Genomic DNA, 20,892 nt, shown 5'->3' on the forward strand with positions numbered 1-20,892 from the left:
TTCCTACCAGAAATGGAGTAAAAACTTGCTACATGCAGATATGGTAAGAGCTAAACTTCAAGTGGAAGTTAAAAACAATGACACGTGGAAAACATTTACTAATTGATATTTTATGATGCAATAATACTTATTTAAAATTCTGTGTATGGATTTTAACCATAAACTGAAGCTTTAAATAGCTGTTGTCTAGAGGGAAGTAGAAGGAGAGCAGCAGCAGAGATTCAAAAATTAATACTGCGCTGAAGTAAATGACTTCACCTAAAACTGCATCTTAAATAAAATATTTTCACTTATTTTTCATGCACTACCACCTTATTTCCAACCAAGACTTGTAGTCATTCTGGTAATGAAAGCTGCTACCATCGACCCGTAAGAACTGCGGAGAGCTGCACTTCCATTGCTGTTCTTTGTAAGACAGCAAAAGCTCTGGGAAGAGAAGCCTGAGTTTTATTTAAAAATTTGCACACGCCCAGCTCGCGGGGCTGGCTCTGAGCTGTTCCTGCCATGCAGCAGATGAGGAGGGACTGAGCTTATTAAAACCACATCAGGCAACACCGGAATTCAAAGCCTTCCTTCCAGTTGGAAAGCTTAGATCGAGACCAAAGCCAGGCCGGACGTGAAAACAAAAACCCAGAACTGAAAATCCCCCAAAGGCCCAGCCTGCTCCGTCCGTGCCTGCCGCTGGCTGTGCGCAGCCCCCAGGCCCCAGTTTCCCGGGGGTTCTCCATGGCTGGGCACCTTTCCTGCTGCCACAGGGACACGGCAGCCACCGGGAGCTCAGCCCACGGCACGGCCAGGGTGGCTGCAGCGGCCGTGGAGGTGGGTACGGGGGCAGGGGGCTGCTGGCGGCCCTTCCCGAGCCCCCACGGGGACGGTAGCTCTGCTCCATCCTGAACGTGTGTTGAAATGTAAAGCCACCGCCCACAGCAGTCGGCACCGGGACTTCTTGCTGACTCTGAGTTAAAAATAAGACCTGCAAAGTTTGTGTTTTTTCTTTTCTTTCACTCCTCTCCAGTTCCGTGCAGATGTTGTTTGCAGTAAATGACTGTGCCATTTTGTCTGGACCAGCAGCTACGCCAACAAATAACTTGATTTAAAATTGTTATTTCTTAACGCATAAACATTGAAACATAAATACAACCTTTTTACAAGAATCAATTAACTTGTGGATCCTTGAACAGGGAGCTCCAAAGTCCTGGAATAAAAAATGCATTCATGAAATCTGGTTCATGGGTAACTCATTCTCATTAGATTTTTGCCAGACATCACATTTCCAAGCTCATTGCGCTTGGCCTTTTAAAGACACTGAACAATTCTGGAGGTGTATGGAAAGCCCTGAGGTTCATTCTCCCTCATTCCTTCCTTCCTTGCTGTTAGGAGCTGCCTCAGCCCTCCTGGCGAGCACACCAAGCATGCTGCAGCCTCACCCTGTGTCAGTGCGTGGCCATCGGAAGAGCCTGGACCAAAATGCTCACTTAGAGCAGCCCCCAAATGTGGTGGGAACACACCAGTTAAGTGTGGTTCCAAGCTGTAGCATGTAATGCTAAACCTTAGTAAGATTCAGGTGAATTAATCTTTTTTTTTCTCCTGATGCTTGTATAAATTGTGAGGCTATGGCTTCAAAGGAAATTTTAGGAATTAGAGTCCCCCACACAGGATTCAGTGCAAATGAAGTGCAGATGTAACAAGTGTTAACTACAGTGCCGATGCTCTGGGATTTTGGCAATCTCTGCAGCAGAAGTGCTGGAGGAAGTTACAAATTTAGGCCAGATCTGAATGAATTCTGTGTCACAGTTCTAGACCCAGAAGGTGACTTTTGCTTCCTCTGGCTCTGGATGCTCCTCATCCCACTGCAACACGGGGCTGAGGGGTGCATGAGGCATAATGATAGATGGAATGATTTTGTGTGGTTTTAATGAGGAAGCTGCATTACATGGGTCTGTATGTAGCATTGCATTAGATCAGTTTTCTGCCTTCTGCAAAATTGATTATATACCCATTTATCACCTCCTACATTCACACTAAACTCATTCCATTTGCCTTTTCTTTTTCTTCGGATGTGCATTTTACACCATGAAAAACGGCAGCACGTTGGAAAGAACGAATAAATATCTCAGTAAATTCCAAGAGTTTAACTCACATCCTCAAACACATGGGATAAAAGAGAAGGAAAACCATGGTCAAATGTGCAGGTTACGTAAGTTGACATATATCTAGCTGGAGATGCTGAGTTTTCCTCTTGCCCAAGTAGTTCAGGGATTTCTCTGCCGAAGCCAATGGAATTTGGTCTATGTAAAAATGGAAACAGTCTGTCTGAGTTATAAATGGCACTTGCTGCCAGCAGAATCAAAATCATGAGGAGCAAAGCTCCTACCATCAGGAGCTGGAAGAAAGGGGACTGGGGAGCAGGGGATGTGATGGCTCTATCACAAAAAAAAAAAATAAAAAATAATAATAATTTAAAAAAGACCTGTGAAGTATTTACAGAATAATAATCCACTGCTTACGTTTTTCCTAAAACCCCAGCAGCTTTAGGGCACAGTCCCCTTCCCACCCTTGTTGCACCTGCTGGGAGCCCCCCGGGTTGTCCAGGCACGGCCCCTGCCAGCAGCACTCCTGGCACTCCCGTTCCGTCTCGCCCAGCACTGCCCAAAGCTGCCGCTGGGTTTTTGCCAGCGAATTCTGGTAATTGTATTACTCTTGCAATATGAAGTCAGCGCAGACTTCCCATTACTAAATTTAAGATCCTCCTCTTTTATACACGTTCCATAGAGAAATAATATTTTGGGCTTGTGTTTGATGGTGTTTATTCATAGGCAAAACACCAGGGAGATTTCTAACAACACTGTCTCTTCCCAATTAGCTGCAGACCTGCGAGGCATCTAAGAAATGCTTTTATGCTTTGTATAGAGTGTTTGATGGAGGTACTTAATTTAAAATTTTAAGAGTATTACATGTGGCAGGTTATAAATCTGAGAAAGAGGAAAGAGAATAAATAGAGAAACCACGCTGGATGTTTGTTTTTGAAAGTGCTGACTTTAGCAGTGTGAAGATGTTTTTGGTTCAGGCTCAAGAAGGCACTTGGGTAAGAAGCACCACACTGCTGCATCAGGGCAGGATTTTCTTTGGGGAAAGAAAAAATAAAAGCTGTATTTCCAAGAATCCATGAGTGTAACCTGTTCTAAACAATCTGCAATACAGAAACCTATTTGAGCAAAACCAGGGCTGGATCTGGAGGAGAGAATCATGCAGCTGGAGCCAGGCAGCCTTGGCCATCATGGGAGCAGCTGAGAGCTGGGGGCAGATTTAGGGAGGTGGTCCCGGGCTGGTCTCAGGCTGAAGGGCAGGTGGGGGGCGGCCAGGGGGTGTATGTGCATAGCTGGTGGTGGTCCTGTTTTCTGAAAGCTGGTGCACCTGGATGTCTGGGGCTGATGGTAAGTGCTCCCTGGGCAGGAGGACCAAGCCTTCTGCTGCCGTGCAGGAGTCTGCCAGGAGCGACTTACAGGGACTTGGTAGCTGCTGGCAGTGTCTAAGTGATGTCCTTATTAAATTTAGAGGAAGGAGAACTGCCTTTCCTGGGATGAAAGGAGAGTGTTGAAATAAGAACTCTTCAAGAGCTAGTGCTGAAGATTTCTTTTAGAAATGTGTGTAGAAAAATCATGTTCTGCATCTGAAAGATTCGTGTTATCAAATATATATATATATATATATACACACACATACTTTAAAGAGAAAGCTTGTTGCAGTTGTGCTTTGATGATTTTCCCTCACGTGAACACAGGCAATTAGGAGCTTACAGTCCGTTCCTTAACATGCTACTTAATTATGAACCAAGATGTTGAGCTAATTAAAGAGTGATTGCAGTTAAATGCCTGATCTGCCTTAGCAAATGAAATGTATTTTGTGCCTTTGGTAGTGTGGTGGATTACAAATGCAGACGTCGTGGCTGCGGGCTGAGAAGGGCCTGGGGCTTGCGTTGCTCTTCCTTTTGCAGGCAGGAGCCCGTCAGCCTGCGCCAGTCTGCTGCACCATCCTTCATCCTGGTCCAGCACCACAGGTAAGAAAAAGGTTGTGATTTGTAACCAAGAAAGGGGGCTTCCTGTTCTAGGTTACAAAAAACCTCTGTAGCTCCCTGCCCCATGGTACCCCCCCCAGCCTCCCAGCCTTCACTACATTGTCACCTGTGGTTTGCTTTAAACCCTTGGTTAAGCCCTAATGCAGTGAATGGCTCTTAAAGTACCTACACATTTAATGAAAGTGCTCAGTATTTACTTTTTTTTAACCTTTTCTGTATGTTTCTCAGCAAAATAATTACAATGGTGGTCAAGTGTATTTTATCACAGAAGGTGGTACTGAAGGTTTGTCAGCTGGTTTTTATTTATTTTTTTCTCACCTTATTGTTGCATCCTTGCTCTGGAAAAGAATTTCTGAAGGCATTTTTGATGCTCTGGGAGTAGAGGAAGGGAATGTGATGTTTCTGTAGGAGTAAGTGGGGAAAAGGCTGTGTAATGTGCTTCGGATAACTATAAGCTGTAAGACCTTCACCCCACAGCGTCTTCCACGTAAGTCTTAACTTTATTACTTCCTGTAAACAAAGCTAATAATGAAAGCAAGATAATGATACCAAAAATAAAATGCTTGGGACCATCTGGAAATCGAAGGCTTACTGTTGGTCCGACACACCGCAGCCATCGCACCGCAGCTGGGCCGGGCCCACCTGAGCGGTGTGGGTAGCAGAGCATCGATCCTGGGCACTGCAAATACAGAGCTGTAACAGTCTAGGAAATAATATTTTGTTTAAACATACCTAAATACAAGTAAAAGAAGGTATTTCTCTGCAAGTTAATACAGTTAAATGATGCCTAAAATGGGGAGCCATTTGGGGAAAAAGTTAGACAAATTCTTCTATTCTTGTGGAGATGTTTTCCAAAATGAAGACCATACTAGATCTCCACTAGTGTAGCTAAATTAACGAAGGGTACCATAAGTTACAGACCCATAGAGATGTAAGTGAGCCTCTGTTGTAGAAGCAGCTATTAGTAATAGCCTCTCCAGGAGGATTTATTTTATGTTTTAGAAGTGGTTTTACATACCCGTGTGAGGTGCTGCTATGGAGTTATATTTGCATCCATGTGGGATGTCTTCTGTTCTTAAAAATGCTGACATTTCCATGGCTCCAAAATGTTCAGCGTAGATGGAAACTCAGTTTCAAAAGCTGATGTGAATTAATGCTGTGATATGGCCAAACATTTGCCTGCTACAGAAGGCGTAATGTTTTACCCAGGCTGCTAGGAACATACTTCAAAAAGGGCACAGATGCAGTTATTGGACACTAAAATTGAGCAAGAAGTTACTAGGAGAAAATCCAGCTGAGGGAGCCCACAAAGCTGCTTCTGTCTGGGGTTTAAAAATAAAAATAATAATAACAAAAACCTCAACATCTAATCGTTCCCCAACCATGAAACTGGCATTTTTCGCTGATAGCACTGAACTGTGATTCTCGCTGCTTCTTCAGAAAAGAAAAAACATGCCCAGTATGACAGTCTGCCTGCTCTGGTAAAAACATTTGTTGTTCAGAAGATCTAGTTAATACGGAGCTGTTAATTGTCTGACCATTAAATTACTTGGCTTCTACTTAGTCCCCACTGGGGACTAATTTTAAATTCAATTAGCACAGAATTTAAAGGAATATGGTTGAGGGATTGTAGAAGGCTACAGAGATATGAAATTGTGCTTGATAAGATGCAGCCAGGAAAGGGAAGCTTTTAATCTCGATTTCAAGGTGTTGAACCAGGAAAAACTCCAACAGAGAAATGAGGTTCCCTTTCAATGCACATACACAAATGAGATTCCTTTATGGTAACGCACTGTGATTTCTTAATGCATTTCAAACAAACTATTAATTAGAATTAGGATCAATCAATAAAAACCTCAGGAATTAAAGGTCATGGGGTGTATCTATGGGTTCACACATTAAAGTCTTAGCCAGTACCTGAAGAATCCAAAGTGTCTCAATGCCACTTCCATCATTTTCACTCAACCACAAGCAAGACCAGCGAGAAATCTTGCTAGCTGGCCTGATTTTCAGATGAATTTTGCAACTGCAATAAATTTAGGCAAGCGCTCAGCTCAGAGACTGACTGTTCGTTTTACTACACACAAATACAGCCGCTTTTATTTTAAACTACTGAGAGGTTTATGGAGGTGGAGCATAGATTTGCAAAGTGAGATTTGGCTCAGGCTGATCTTGCTTGAGAAAACCTTCATCGGTACCACCATGAACCTCCCTCTGCTCCTAGCATGCCTGCCTTGATAGCAGCAATGATAATAGCATTTAGATACTCGTTCTACCATTGCAAAATAAATATAGACTTCTTTTCTGAGTGATGTTTATTTTATAAAGCTGTTTGCATTGGTAGAGAAGCAGATGAACTAGCCCTCTTTCAGATTTTGAATTGTGTGCTAGACTTCTAACAAAGTCACTGAAGCAATGTAGGGAGAGGGCTATTATGTGCTAAATGACAAATGCATCACTTACGAAGAGATCACATACTGAAGGTGTAGTGCTTTCCCTGAAAGGACGTGTGTAAGTCAGTGGTGGCAGAAGCTCGTTCTGGAAGCCATGTGAAGAGCTGCATATCTGTGCAGCAGCTCCTTAAAGAGACTTCGTACACCATGGGTCTGACTTCTGTCGGATTTTCTAAGACTCTCAAAAGCTTCAGGGGCTTATCTGGCTGTGGAATTCAGTTGGGATTTGGCTTTTTTTTTTTTTTTAATTTTTTTTAATTGCGATCTTTTGGGTGGTTATCCCTGTTATCCTCTTCTCAGAAGGTCAATTCTGATCAGAGAGTTCTGGAAATGTGCTCAAGGCATTGAATTCCCTCTCTGGCTTCCCAGCATGCAGATCTGTAAGCACTGGTGGGCAACAGAGATCACTGCATCCACCCCGTGAGCACTGGCCATGCCTTGGCTTCTCTTCTTTTCATTTGCATCATTATTATTTTTTTAACACTTTTATCACACTTGCTCATTACTCTCAGAAGCACGCAACCAAAGGCAGAAGTATGTCAGAGCTGCTGTTCGCTGGTTTGGTTTGGGTAATGCTGTGGTTTCCTTGAGGAAGGAAGCAGGATGCTTTCTCTCTATGCTTCTAGTGGGTTCGCAGCTGAAAAACAGAGATGTTTCCTTAAAGGAGCCAGTGTGCAGCACCCAAAATATTGATCTGCCTGACTACTGAAACGGTACAAAGGAGCTCATCATGTAGACTTGGGTATACAGAGTCACATCACTTACGTGCTCCTCTTGTGTGACTTTATTAACATTTGAGATAAGTTTTGGTGTAGATCAAGGAATTGTTCAGAGACATCTGTGCTGGAATGTGCAAATAGCTCTCTGCCTGCCTGCCGTCTCGGCATCCGTCTGGATCCCAGCTTGGGTGGCGTTAGCAGCAGTCGGGTGAAAGCCTGTTGTGCTGGTGGGATGTTCCCATCCGTCACTCCATGGGCCGAGGCCCCCGCAATCAGGGAGGGGAACATGGTTTTCTTGAGATAGAGTTTGTGTGCTTCAAATCTTCATCCTTTCATAAACCAAATGTCACGATGTGTGCGCTGCTCCTTCCTGTTGGAAAACTCCCAGTGGACACGTGTTATTTTCACAGCTTTGCTCTCTGTCGTTTCTCTCTTTTCCTTATTACTTTAATTGTCCACTTCTTGTTTGTTTTGATGTGTGTGTACATTTTTGGGAGCTCCTGGGCAACTCTTGCAAATAGAACTCTCTTAAAACAACAACAACAAGTTTATATATAAACAACAACAAAAAAGGGCCCAGCAAAATAACTAAAATTAAACTTAAACTTTTTAAAGGATGCTGGTTTTATTTTCCTTCATTTCTCTGGCACATATCCACTCAGAAACAGTGCTTGCCAACTCATCTTAATTTTGGATAATTACATTTTTGCAATTTGTAATTTGCTAATCTATAGTAATTTTCTTGTGATTTTTAAAAGGCAGAAGGGGGAGTAAGGAAAGCTGATTTGTGATCAGAGTTCTCCCTTCTATAATTAACTACATCTAAAAAACCATAATTGATGCTTATATAGCTTCCCAATAGCATCTCCTGAATTGGAACACGCAGCATTGTATACTGCGCTTTCTGCTCTGAAAAGATTGATTTGCAAGCCACTATCAATCTGTTGCTAAGCAGTTAGTGACGGCACACAGTGAAGTCCTCAAGGACAATACAGAACAGCCAGAATGTTTTTCTCAGTATCAAACCTTTTTTTCCCCGTCTCCTGAAATATTGCATCAGTTGCTCCTTAATCAAAGTATAAAAAATGTTGCCAAGGTGATGCCACATTTGGAGCCACAGATCACAGCAGACAAACCTGTGCTGGGAACCGCAAATTTTAGGACTTTCACAGTAGGCAGCAGAGGTGTAATGTGTTTTTGTTGTCACTGCTGTCTTCATTTTATACTCAGCTGATTCTCTCTCTCTCTCTCTCTTTTTTTTTTTTTTTTTTTACTTATTTAAATAGGGTTAGTAGAACAGCAGAAGAGCTGTTAAAGTTGGTTTTCTTTAGATAAAGCTGGTGAACTTGGCTTCACTCATCTTTTTTGGCTGAGAAGCAAAAGCAGCTGTCAGAAGAGCTGGTCTTTCATGTTGTAAGATGAGGCATTGCTTAAAAAAAAAAAAATCTGCCAGAGATGCAGAATGACGCAGGGCTTCATATCTATGCCAGAAACCCCTGGAGTGGACAGGAGCAATGTGTGCATCAATCTTGCATCTTGCCTGTGTTTGTCTTGAGAGTCTGTATAGAGCAGAAATACACATTTTAAACTTAGCCCAGAAATCAAATATTCTTTCACAAGCCTGCTGATTCTGTTAAGACCACAGGGGAGAGAGACAGCACGCGTATCTCTGCCTCTAAGGCAGAAGAGAAGCCTCCCTTGCAAAGGGAGGAAGGACAGGGGGAGACCAATGAAGCCATTAATTTGTATGTATTTTATTTATGTAAAGATGCAGATTGAAAACCAATTTTTAAAACCACATTCTAAACAATTATTTTAGAAAATGAACAGAATGCTAAACTCTCTGCTTGCCCAGCTTGCCTGTTTTACTTTGTAATGAGATTTTAATAAAAAGGCAGAGAAGAATGCCAGCTGAGCTGGCACATCTGACATTTTGATAACCTCGTCAATAATACAGTTATGTTATTGGCTTTAAGCAGCTGCAGAACTTTTCCTTATTGTTTAGCTGTCTGTTCATTCTATTCCTGTCTTGTTGATAACAGTAAAAAGATGAGTAACAGTGGCAAATCAATAGAAAAGCATGTTTCTTCTATATGACCATGAACCTAACTCTTCAAATTACATCTTAAAACTCCAGGCTCTTTATTTGATCATAAATAGATATGCAGGAAGAAGGGAGGGGAAAAAAAAAAAAAAAAAAAAAAAAAGTTTAGTTGTTGGCTTAGGGCTTTATGAATGTATTCCTTCCCAGGTTTTCTCTCTTCCAAATTAAGTTAAATTATATTAAAAACAAAGCACAATATTTATTTCAAATGAGGGGCAAGATTTTAGGCTTTGTTAAAAGCCTATTTTGGACAGGTGACCGCTCAGTGAGCTGACATCACTGTTCTCCCTGTGGTGGCCCACGAGACCTTGCAGCTATTGCATGAGGTTGTGCTCCTGTTTGAAAGGTGAGAGAAGTATTTCTGCTCTGTCCTGTTCTGGCTGGGCCCTGAAAAGGGAGGTGAAAGTGAGGTTAAAATGGAGAGAGAAGGTAATGGGGCTATGTGCAGGGCAGATGCCAGCTGGTGATGCTCTGGGTGCAGCTCTTCAGCACACCTGGGAGACTGAGGCAGGTGAGGAGGGTGGGAATTGTGAAACTTCAAGCAAAGTCTTTAAATAGAGATGAAAAAATACTGACTCTTAGTTTGCAACTGAGCAGAATAAGGACAAAACAACAAAAAAAAAAGCAAGCAATGACTTGTCGCCTGTTCCCTAGAGAGGCCAAGCAGGCAGGGTGCTGCTCCTGGTGCCTGCCCACATCCATGCGGAGCTGGGGGTGCCACCTTCTTGTGTGCGATGTGCCTGTGCTCCAGGCTCCCTGGGGTGGTGCCGAGGCAGATCCCAGTGGCTGAGCACAGTGTGGGGAGGCCTTTGGGTTGCACCGGGGCCTCTCAGGCTTCCGAGGTCCTCAAATTTAAAACAATGTTTAGAAATCTAGAGGCAACAACAGGAATGAACAAGAAAAATAATGCAAGGTCTGGCACACACTTTAACAGGCTTTTTAGGAATGAAAGCGTAAGACCCACCAATAGCTGGAAGCTGGAGCTGGCAAAAGCAAATGAGGTAAAAACGGATTTTATGTGTTGCTTTAGAAAACGTGTGACTTGCCACTGGGCCAATTTCCTTCTAGGAAAGGTAGCCAGGAGCCAACCAGGCTGTCCTGAGCTGCGAGATCTCCTTGCTCCACGCTGCGCCGTGTTGGACGTTAAGCCCCGTGCAGTTAGGAACAAAGGAAGCTGTGTTTATAATGCTGGTTCTTGGGCAAATTGTGTGTGCCAGGTTCCTGCTCTCAGCCCAGGCTGATGCACAGTGTGTCTGCGGGATGGGGAAGGTGCCTCTGGGGCCAGCCACAGCTCTTGGAGGTGGCAGAGGTTGGCAGAGGAGCGCCTGTGTGCTCGCCCTGATGAGCCCTCCTGCCTGCCTGACAATTTCTTACCACTTAAGGGACTAAGCTTCCTAATGCACCAGCTGGAAACTGATTGATTTCTGAGAAAAGCAGATAATCAGAATGCATCTCCAAAAGAAAATAATCTTTCAGCTTATCCTTGGAAGATTTTTTTATGGGTTCTATGTAATTAGAAACTGAAAATAATAGTAGCAAAAGGCTCTTTGTACATAAGTAGACACGCTTGGCTTCAAAAACACATTTGAATAAGACTAAGAAGAGACTAAACAGACTAAAAAACATGCACCTTGTATTGAAGCAGACCAGAATGTACTCAATGGGAGAAAGATTTCAGCTGCTCCAACCTACAGTGCTGGACCCACAGAAATTTAACAATTTGGAAAGTGTCTACTGTTCTCTAACCTATGAAACTCAAGCTCTGCTGTTCTAATTTTACCAATTTACTTTAATTTCCTTCTCCTGTAATACTGGGATATTCATTTTTCCCCTTTTTATTTCACTGGATTCATTCTGAGCATTTTTCCACTGATATTTAATACTTGCTGTTCAGACTGTAACAGCTATGCTTGTAGGTGAAAAAACTCATGTTGTGTTGCCAAAAGAAGAAATATAAGCCAAACTGCTTGTGTTAATATTTGCATTTGCAAGTACTGACTTTTCTCCAGTACTAGACCCTCTCTAGTAGTAAAAGGACCCGAGAAATATGTTTGCTGGTTAGAGGGAAGGATGCAAAAAATATTCATGGAAAATACCTCTTATTCAGTAATGTTTTCAAAATATATAGAGTACTTGGAAGTGTCAGCTGTCTGCTTAGCAGCTAGAAAATATTATGCTATGGTCCCGTCCCCTAGAACAATTTCCTATTTGCTCTAACTGCTGTGTTCAGGCTTTAAGGAGCAGTTAACCCAACGCTGTAATGGCTGGGCTGCTGTGGGCCACTCCGTGCTGGCTGGGTTTGGCTTTTTGTCTCTAACCCCTGTAATGGTGAGATAAGCTTTGGTGCTTTTGCCAGGTGCCTTGTGTTTGAATGTGGCAGAAAGTGGCCTTCAGTGCAAAGACTGCCTCTTACTCCCTTTTCAGGACTTGGAAGCTCTGACCTTCCATTTGAGGATGACACAGGACAGGACTCGCTTTTGCTTTCAGCTCTTCCCTCAAGAAGAAATCTGTTTCACCAGATATACAGACTTGATCCTACTTTCTTTGGGGGAGAGTTTCTGACTGGGTGAACGCTGGCGGGCGCGTGCCCTGGTGCACAGAGGGATGTGCCTTCAGGCCCAGTGCTGCAGGACTGAAGGGTGGGAGAGGGCACCCAGATGGAGCCCCTAGGGGACCTGCCACAAAGCCATGCCTGGGGGAGGGAAACCCTCTGTAGGAGTGTTTTAATTGCTCGAACTGTGACTGCTTTGGGGCAAACGAAGGTGTAGCTGTGGTGTACCACAAGCCCCATGGGACGCCACCTCCTGCACCCTGAGGAGAGCAGTGGGCACTGGGGGTGCTGCCAGGCGAGGGTTGGGCTGCTCCTGGTTCCTCTGCCTGGGGAGGGGGCAGAAGCCAGGCAGCCCTTGGCAGTGTTTGGGGGCTCGACAGAAGGCAGGGGAGCTGTGCGGGCATCGCAGCGAAACCTGCCCGGATGGAAGATGGCTGAGTACAGCCTATTGAGTACAGCCTATTGCACCCTGAGGGCAATGAGCATTAATCCCCCTCTCCTGGGGGTCGGCCTGCCCCGGGCAGAGCTCTGCCTCGCCTTCAGTGCCCCCCATGTCCGCTCCCGCTTTGGAAGGCCGGCAGGGGGGGCCTGGGCCCAGCAGGGGGGGCCCGGGCCCGGCAGGCGGCGCCGCGGAGCGCTCGGAGGCCGCTGGGGGGGGCCGGGCCGGGCCGGGCCGGGCCGGGCCGTGGCGGGGGCACCCCTGGGCCGCGGAGCGGAGCCTCAGCAGCTGGGGGGGACCCGAGCCCCTCCGACGGCCCCAGGGCCGAGTAACCCTGCTAAGCGGGGAGCAGGGAGCCTCTGCCACGGGTGCTCCTCATCCTTTCGGCCTCTTGCTGCGGGAAGCTGTCTGCCATAAACAAAAGCGCCGAGGCATGCGGTGGAAAGGAGGCAGGATGCTCCCCCAGCTGTCCCTCAGGCCCTCGCAGTTTGCCCCGAGTGTTTGTCGTTGGGACTGGCAACAATAATTGTTGCACGGTTTGATGAAGTCCGCGTTCTTTTTTAGAAAATGGAATTTATGCGACGAACGTGCCTCTCGCTGCTGGCCGTGCGCTGTCACAACGAGAGGAAGAGACTTGCGGGGTGGAATTGTGCTCCCAGTCACATTGATTTAGTGATTAGTGTCATGTTCGTCTTGAATTTTGTGATTTCTGCTCATTAACCTGAAAATGTTCCTGCAATTTTCTTCTCCTAGACTGCTTTGAAAGTACCAAAGCAGATTCTATTCAGTGTCTGAGTGCGTGAGAGCAACTGTCTCCTGCAAGGCACTAAACAATAGGGAGTGTCTGAGAAGCACTAAATAATACTTAAATCATTACATTTTATCATTTGTTTAAATCCTTGATTTAAATACTATTTGTCTGTTTTATTTCAGCTGTTTGAAGATTTGGACTAGATCACTATATATACATATATATGTATAAAAAAACCACTTCAACTCTCTCTGCACTGCCTAATTGTTGTAGTTAGTAAATAAATAATGTGGTCCCAATTCTGATCTCATTTGCTGTAGTTATACCCTGGCTCGCTTCCACCAACTGTAAGGAAATTGATTTCTATTTTACAGTACTTTGCACAGCCTATTGCACGCTGCACCATCTGTGTGCACTTGCACCCTGTCATGCTAATGTGGACTCATTTTAGGACTGAGATGAGCGGATCAGAGAGAAATGAGAGCAGCAAAGCCCTCTCCACGCAGCCCTGCCGGGTCAGGCGGAGATTTGGGGGAATGACTGCGGGGTCCGGAGGTGCCACTTCAGCCTCGCAGCCCCCAGCCTGGAGCCGTGCCCGTTCTCCCCATCAGATATCAAGCATCGTTTGATTCCCATGTTCAGTTCTGAGTTGTGTTTTTTTGTCGTTGGGTTGATTTTATTTTATTTTATTTTATTTTTAATCCAATGGCTATCCTCATTATACCTCTGCTGTATCTATTATCGTTCTTGGTGGCATGCACATCCCCTTGTCTTCCTCTAAAATTAGCTGTGGCACAGAGAGGTTTGTGGTTGGCAGCATCTCCTCCCTATTAGAGCTCTTGGCTGGCAAATAACCATGACAAGGCTGTTTTGGGGAGCTGCAAGAGGGGTTCCACCAAAGTGCTGGTGGAAATGCCAAGGAGGGCTGCCTGCACTCACCGCTGGATGCGGTTGCTGTGTCGTCATTCTGTGTCCTGAAGTCACACAGTAAATGTCCGGCTGCTCTTGTGACCCTGGGTGTTAGTGTAGGCCAGCCCAAGGCACTATTCCCTTTTCAGTTTGGATGCTTTATACCCCACACAAGGGATGGAAAGGGCAAATTCCTAAAATTGTACCCCCAAAAGCCATTTGACAGGCCCTCAGCCAGGCAGGGGAAATGTGCCCAGTGGCTTGGGATGCTGTGGCTCCAGGAGGCAGTGAGGGGCAGGGGTAAGAGCATGAGGAGTTCTGGAGAAAGGGGGGGAGCTTGGGGGCAAAACCTCTGCCTCCAGATACGGGGCTGACCTTGCTGACTCTGCTCTCACTGAGTTGGAGAACTGTCTCAAAATTCCTTTGCTCTCCTTTCCCAGACTGCTTTCTTCGAGCCAGGTTATAAACTCATCTGCCCAAACAGTAACCTAATAAGCTACAGGATATTCCAGAATGTGCAATCTATTTCTTTCATGTGCTAATTGTGCTTTAAACAGCAATTTGCCTCATTGGACTCTCTCATATCTTGCGTGAGCACTGGCAACAGTCATGTCACTCCTTTGTTTGCAGTGAGCATCTGTACTTTTTTTTTTTCTAATGGAACAGTTTCTTACAAATTATGTATATATATTTTTATGCAGGCCTCTTTTAATATAATCAAGCTCTCTATTCAAGAAAGCAAATCTGATGAAACATCCCATTTCAGTGAGGGCAATTTAGGCTAGACATCAGGAAAACCTAGCTAATGATTAAAATAGTGAGGCACTGCTATGGGCTGCCAGGAGAGCTTAAGGAAACTCCATCATGGGAAGTCTTTAAGAATAAGTTTGGCACATATTATCAGGAATGATTTAGCTATAATTGATCCTGACTTGGAGCAAGAGAAGGGACTGGACGATTTCTTCTTTTCTTGTTTTGTATGTTTTCCAAATTTTTTTTTCAGTTGAACTTAAATGGTTCAGTGTTACCAAATGTTCCCTCCCCCCTTTCTAAGGGAATTTTTCACTAAATTTCAACTGAATGTGCAAATAGTTGAGCACACTTTGTAATTTATATCACACGTCAAGGTCTAAGCCTCTTGAGGATGTGGCTCCACCTCCCTAAATATTTAAATATTTTTCCTTCTTTTTCCTGTTGCTTAATTTTGTTGTATAGCTCGCAGCTACTCTGAGTTGCCATTTCTCCACTGATGCCAAAATCTAGCAATTATACTGAAAGGAGCAGAGCTGCAGCCACCTTGCACATCAAGGCTGAGCCAAGCCTTTTATTTCCACAAATAAGAATTAGAAAGAGTTTTAAGCAAATACTATTCAACCGAACTTAAAGGAAGAGCTGAGCATTCAGAAAATGACTCATTGTGCGGGCGAAGAGCATGCACTGCCTTGAAATGTTGTCTTGAGGGCTGTTTTATTAAATACATGAGTGAACTGACTAACAGCAAAACTGATGCAGAATGCTGATGGTGTCTTTGACCTTTAAAACCTTTATGAAATTTGCAATTTGCTCATTTTCTAATTAAAAAAAAAGAAGAAAGAAATAATATTAGTCATTCTTTACATATGCTTCTCCATACTCAGTGACCAGATCTATATACAGATTTTAATTATCGGAATCAGCATTTTAGGATTGTGCATTAAGGTGCGTTATGCTGCATCCAAAAGACACTGTAAAACATTCAGATTGCTCCCTGTTTCTCTTGCTGCAGTGATGGACAGCAGAGAGACAATCTTAAAAAACTGCTTTTCACACCTAAAATGCATATGCACATGCATTTTGAATATTCAGAATAATCAAACAACCCCCAATTAGAACAAGCCTTGTGAGCCTTATTTTAAGCATATTTATTGTTCATTTTAGATGTTTTATGTGGGCTCTTCTCGGGTGTTGCTGTTCAGAATCCAAATCGGTTTCCCCTGAGAGCAGGGACAAATGCTCACAAAGCCTCCGCCGCACTTTTGTCGGTGTCCTGCCGTCACCCGCCCGCTGTCCGTGGCAGACGCAGGAGGCTGAGCTGTCCAGCAGCCCGGGCAGCTCCCTGGGAGCGCTGCCCGGCTGGCACAGAGCTGCTCATTAGCAGCGCCTCGTTGGTGGCGGGGGAGCTGGTGGTCACGGATGGCTGCCAGCTCCGAGAGCTGAACCCATCCCTGGTGGGAGGCCAATGTTTGACGCGAGCTGAGGTGGGCTCGGTGCATGCATGGAAGTGGGAAAACCTGGACGTGATTTGTTTAAAGGAGATTGTGATATCGTGGAGAAGGGGTCTGTCTGTGGTGGAAATGTGGCTGGCAGAAGGTGGCCGTTGGGTGGCACGAGGTAGCCCTGCTCAGTGATGGCTTTGCAAGCCTAAGGCAGTATCAAGTGAAACCTGCAATGCTGCACCGGTTAATATTTCCTGATAGGGATGGGCCAGAGCTTGAGTTACTTTCCAAATCCCCGTGACTTTGCAGGTTGGAATTAAAATAGAATATTTATGCAAACCACACAACTGATTTTGGCTTTAGGATGTAGAAAGCTTGCCTGATGAGCTTTTGCCAAATAAAACCACCCTGGGTTTTATTTCACGGCAGCTTTTCCAGGCGAGGATACTTTTCAGAAAATGAAATCCATTGGCCACGGCCAGGCCAAGAAATGAGGGAGGAGTGCGTAAAGGTTATAGCCATGTAACTTTAAAAACATCTAAATCAAGTCCTCTGTAAGTTCACCGAATCCAGCGTAGCTCTTTCTGTGACCCTCGTGGACTTTGAGCCAAGATCCCGTGAGCACAGCAGAGCTCGCTTCCCACCACCGAGCAACCTCGCAGTCCCGGAGGTCTGCAGAGCAGTGTGCAGTTAGCAATGCTTCCTGTGCAAAACTCTCTTCTCACTTTTTTTTAGTGACTGACTATGTCCAGTAAATTATTGCCATCCCTGTATTGCCATAGGAAGCAGGAGGACCAGTGCAAAATATGCCTGGTACCTACAAAGTCAGACTTTCAAAAAGCCTGGGCTCCGCTGAGTTCTGTGGTTACCCAGCTACGTTCAGACCCCGGTTTTCTCCATTTGGTTAACAACATAGGTTACACATAGGGGGTCTTTGCAGAGAAGAACCTAAGTTCTGGATAAGAGAACAGCTCCCCATTTCTAATTCAAATGTTGAATGCAGTATTTCTGGCCAAATCCACTGGAGCAAGGCACCAGTGCTTCACCACCTGGCTGCAGACCTCTTGGTGAAGGCAAACAGACATTCAGAAGAAACACAGCCATGTTCCTGGTGATCCAACCCCTGAGAAAGCCAAAGAATCAGCATCTCCCAATATTCTCTACTCATTATTTATGTGCAAGTGACTCACACCACCACCTGCTCTGTGAACATCTGCATCCTTGCACAGGCAGCAGAGGTGCTCGGAGAGCTGAGGTTTCATGCAGAAGGCACTGGGCACGTTGCCCAGCCACTCTTCTCTATGGCTTGCTTGCTTGCTATAAATGGCTTTTAAAGACACCGGAAAGAAGCGGCCGTGTTTCTTCTGAATGCCTGTTGGCCTTTGAACTGGAAACACAAGTAGAAGATGTCTGCTGCTGGGTCACTAAGGTAGCGTTCGGCTCTTGTGGGAAAGGACGGGAGGTGCTGCTCTGTAAAGCTTTGTAGCCATGCATGAAATGTTTCTCAGAATTTAGCTTCAGCTAATTTCAATCTTTCCAGCTGAAAAAAAAAAAAAACAACTTTATTGCCCCTTATTTTTCCTGAGACTCCTCTCCAGAATGTCTCCTTTTCCCCATGCCTCAAGGTAAATGGCTTACGAGGAAAGGGCACGAAGTGACCTGGAGCTGATGACGTGTCGGGACGTTGCGTCTCGTGACATGGATGTGCTAGGACTTTGGCATCACGGAACAGAAAAAGGCAGTCAGATATGGTGAAAGAAATGATGAAACCAGATGTAAGGTTGATTGAAACCACTTCATCTGATTCAGACTTTTAATGTATTTCTCGGTCATGGTATTTCATTGCTGTATATTTTTCCCCCTGGAATTCATTATGCTCTTTATGTGACATCTCAGCGAGCAGCTGTGGAAATGATCATGTGGCCATTAAAAGCTGTAGCCTTGGGTGAGAAATGGGCAATAAGAACAAAGAAAGTATATGAGAACAAAGAACTGTGCCTTATTAGTGCTGAGGAAAGGGATGAAACCCTACAGACCCTGAGATAACTTAGGTTGGACAGGACCTCAGAAGTTTCCAGTCTGTCCTCCTGCCCTGCTTGGTCTCCTTGCTCAGGGACTTGCCCAAAGCCCAAAACCTGCAGTGTCTGGGAGCTGGTGCCAGCTCTTTGAGACAGCCACGGTCTTTCTTTGCAGGCTGAAGATGCCTCTGCAAAATGGAAGTTTTTAATCACCAACCTGTCTGGAAATAGTTACCATCCCCTCCAGCTGTAAAGATATTTCATGAATGACTAAATTTTCTCATATACTGGAGATATCTGTCAATTTCTGCCATGCTTAGCAAATGTGTGACTTTCTTTCCATAAGCCCTGTGGTAAAGGTTAGCAAAACATGTGTTTGCCTTTCCCTGTGTGCAGGGACGCAGCGACCTGCTCTCCTGGCCAGGTGCTTGCAGGGGAGCAAATGAAAGCCTTGGAAAAGTGCTGAGCCGCTTAATTCTTCCTCACCTGCTAGGGACTGAGCTCCACAGCTAAGCAGCATCCCACTGAAGCTTGCTTTTATATGGCTTAACTTGGCTGAAGGCTTAGTGAGCCTGAGCAAGGTTTGGGTTTGTGATCATATCCAAAACTGGAGATCATTTGCCAGGGCTTTGCTATGAAAATTGCTCACAGCTCCATTGACTGGCTCTGCTGCCTCTGCAGCATCAATTCTATCCCTGGCTGACACCTTTGATTTTGGAAGTTGCCTCCATTTTCCAGAGAAAAGTATGTACATTAGCTATTTTTGGATAGCGTATATTTAATCTACTGCAAGAAAGGGAGCGATTCACTTGTTCCTTATTTTCAGAGCCATTACATTTCTCTTGGTGACAGCTCCAAGGAACAGAAATCCTTAACTTGTTTAATGTCTTCATTTGGGCAATTGAAAGACATCTAACCAAAAATCCACTTCTGTACTACTGTGTGGAAAGTAGTGTGCACCTTCTTGGTAAAGGTGCTTTTCTTTCATCCTAGGTGAAAGGGAATGCTAAAAAGAAACCAAGTTTTGAATGGTTCTTGTGTCTGCTTGGAAGCCGAATGAGCACACTACCGTCTTCTCATCATTTTCTCTGGTCATTCTTTTATTTTATGTTTAGCTGAGGATAAACTGTGGACTTTGCACCATGTAAAGTGTATTTAGGATCTTTGCTCAAGTGAAAAATGAGTTGTCATCTGTGCCAGTATTGGAGTGTGCAGGGAGAAATCTGGGACAGTTGCAGGGGCTGCCAACGGAAATAACTGATGGAAGATTTGACTGTGCTTAATTGAAAACACACAAAGCAGAGGCATATAGTGCGAGCTCCTTGTGATGGAAGAGTGACAGAAAGTAAGCGGTGACTTCAGAGGGGCCGAAGCTCATGGCCAGGGCCTTCTCCAGCCTGCCTGCAGACTCGCTCCCCACACGTGTACTGGGGAGAGCTGGGCTGCTCGTGAGGCACGGAGATGTTCCCATTGCTAGGAGCTGGAGGGGCCTCTTAAATCAGAAAATACAAACCTCGCTGCAGCATTGCCAGCTCACCAGTGTGCTGCTCAACAGCAACTGCCCCGAAGTCCTGACCTGTTTGCAGATTTGTGTAAAAATGAAAATAAAAATACAGAAGTGCACCAGCGGCTGCCCTTGCCAGGCTGCATAGGTTGGTGCAGCGTGCACGCTGCAGCTGCTGGCCACAGGGACTGGCTCTGAGGGGATCCTCAGGGGGCATTTGGGGGGCTTTAGAGGGCAGAAGTGCTGCCAAGGTGGAAGCAGCAGCAGTTGAGATCTGGATTTGGGGCCAAGGTAAATAACGAGCTGAAACAAGGTAAAGAACATAGGGTCACGCCACTGGGGTGGTGTTAAAACACCGGGTGCTTGCGTGTTGGTACTGATGAAGTAGCTCTAATGAGGAGACTGACAGCCGAGGCACAGGCGAATGCTGTTTGGTCTGGTACAAATTAAGCCATTTGCTCTTCTATAGTACACGCTCATACATGTGGAAGAAAGGCTGCAGTGTTTAGTCAACAGTTTTTTGTTGGGTTTCCTTTTTTTTTTTTTTTTTCTTGGTTAAAGCCAGCTCTTTCAGAGGGTTGAGAAGCCACGAGAAGTTTGCAGGAGCTCTTGCCCTGTGCTCTGAGGAGTGCAGCCTCACCTGTGGCTCGGTACCTCTGGTGCCCCAAGCGATGCCCTTGGTCCCCCTGAGCTGGCGGCCCCATGAGGGTGGGGAGGGAGCACGGGGCAGCCCCAGTACCTGCCCTGCTACCTGCTGCTGCCCCGATGCCCTCAGCAAAACTCCCCCTCCTCATCTGCTCCAGGTTATCTGCCATGCACCAAGAAGAGCAGCCTTGTCCTCCACCTCCGCTACCTGATGGCCGCCTGAAGGACCTCTTCAGAGCCATTTCTGCTGCCCACCTGCCAAGGCACAAGCCTTGCGTTGTGCTCAGCCCATGGGGCTTCTGCGGGGTCCTTTGCTTTGCTCTGCTCCCTCCCCTCCAGGCCTTGACACCAGGGCAAGACATGTCCTCGGGTATGGCTGCACGGAAAGGGCACCGTGCTGCTGCAGTAATTGTTTGAGAGCTTTGGCACCTCGTGCTGCTTCTTGGTGGAATCATTAGCAACAGCATGGAAAAGCACACCGAGAGGTGTTTTATCTTCCCTTAGGAAGTGACACTTTATTCAAAACCAT

The 20,892-nt window shown here is 45.3% G+C and overlaps 1 long non-coding RNA gene across 2 annotated transcripts; it reads left to right on the plus strand.

The window, feature by feature from the left end:
* Positions 1-3,075: 3,075 nt before the first annotated feature.
* LOC137864385 (uncharacterized) lies at positions 3,076-20,625 on the plus strand. Of its 2 annotated transcripts, none has more exons than XR_011101472.1 (3): positions 3,076-3,434; positions 3,917-4,057; positions 20,522-20,625. It is a non-coding gene; the product is annotated as an uncharacterized lncRNA (long non-coding RNA). The 2 variants fall into 2 exon arrangements; XR_011101471.1 differs by having other exon boundaries at positions 3,082-3,434; positions 3,995-4,057.
* The last annotated feature ends 267 nt before the right edge of the window (positions 20,626-20,892 follow it).

The sequence above is a fragment of the Anas acuta genome, chromosome 14 (genome assembly GCF_963932015.1).
Source record: "Anas acuta chromosome 14, bAnaAcu1.1, whole genome shotgun sequence".
Classification (NCBI taxonomy): domain Eukaryota; kingdom Metazoa; phylum Chordata; class Aves; order Anseriformes; family Anatidae; genus Anas; species Anas acuta.